Source organism: Anopheles ziemanni (assembly GCF_943734765.1).
Source record: "Anopheles ziemanni chromosome X unlocalized genomic scaffold, idAnoZiCoDA_A2_x.2 X_unloc_130, whole genome shotgun sequence".
NCBI lineage: Eukaryota > Metazoa > Arthropoda > Insecta > Diptera > Culicidae > Anopheles > Anopheles ziemanni.
The window spans coordinates 12,501-13,696 of NW_026689742.1; the positions used below are offsets into that span (position 1 = coordinate 12,501).

The window sequence follows — 1,196 nt, forward strand, 5'->3', positions numbered from 1 at the left end:
TCTTTAATGCTAGCGGGTCGTCGCGACCCTAGTTAACATCATGGTGCACGTCTCGTGACGGGTGTCACGGCGTAGTTAAATGTATGCGATACATTTCTCAAATATAAGCGCTCAGTCATCTGTACATCATGGTAGGTTCCCACGACGTGCAATATGCGTTCAACTTATCAATGTTCATGTGTCCTGCAGTTCACATTATGACGCGCAGTTAGCTGCGGTCTTCATCGATCCATGAGCCGAGTGATCCACTGCCGAGGGTGACTAACTTGCGTAAGCCGCCGCTGTGCGCGTATACCCGTTCCCCGTAGGGAGGAGCAAGCCGCCGCTTAGAGACGAAGCATAAAGTGTCCTCATTCCACATAGGGCAAGCTGGATGAATCCATTTTACCCAGGACGGCCGAAGCGGCGTGGACCAGGGGAGAACTGAACCTTATACTTCACACCACAGTAAGTCTACGTGTCCTCTTCCACATAGGGCAAGCTAGAACTAACTATCTTACCCAGGACTGCCGAAGCAGCGTGGACCAGGGGAGGAACACACTTTTCATGGAAACGTAAGGCATCCATGACTGCCATAACGTAAGCCGCCGCTGTGCGCGTATACCCGTTCCCCGTAGGGAGGAGCAAGCCGCCGCTTAGAGACGAAGCATAAAGTGTCCTCATTCCACATAGGGCAAGCTGGATGAATCCATTTTACCCAGGACGGCCGAAGCGGCGTGGACCAGGGGAGAACTGAACTTTATACTTCACACCACAGTAAGTCTACGTGTCCTCTTCCACATAGGGCAAGCTAGAACTAACTATCTTACCCAGGACTGCCGAAGCAGCGTGGACCAGGGGAGGAACACACTTTTCATAGAAACGTAAGGCATCCATGACTGCCATAGTGCGTAAGCCGCCGCTGTGCGCGTAAACCCGTTCCCCGTAGGGAGGAGTCAAGCCGCCGCTTAGAGACGAAGTATTAAGTGTCCTCTTCCACATAGGGCAAGCTAGAATGAACTATCTTACCCAGGACCGCCGAAGCAGCGTGGACCAGGGGAGAACTGAACTTTATACTTCACACCACAGTATTGAGTAATGTGCCCTCTTCCACATAGGGCAAGCTGGAATGTTCCATTTTACCCAGGACGGCCGAAGCGGCGTGGACCAGTGGAGGACTACTCAATCATGAGGTTTGATATCGACTTGTGTGTTTC

The 1,196-nt window shown here is 52.1% G+C and overlaps 1 non-coding gene across 1 annotated transcript; it reads right to left on the bottom strand.

Moving 5' to 3' along the window:
* Positions 1-105: 105 nt before the first annotated feature.
* Positions 106-260, bottom strand: LOC131291731 (5.8S ribosomal RNA). The gene has a single exon (XR_009189497.1). It is a non-coding gene; the product is annotated as a 5.8S ribosomal RNA (ribosomal RNA).
* Between the last annotated feature and the right edge of the window lie 936 nt (positions 261-1,196).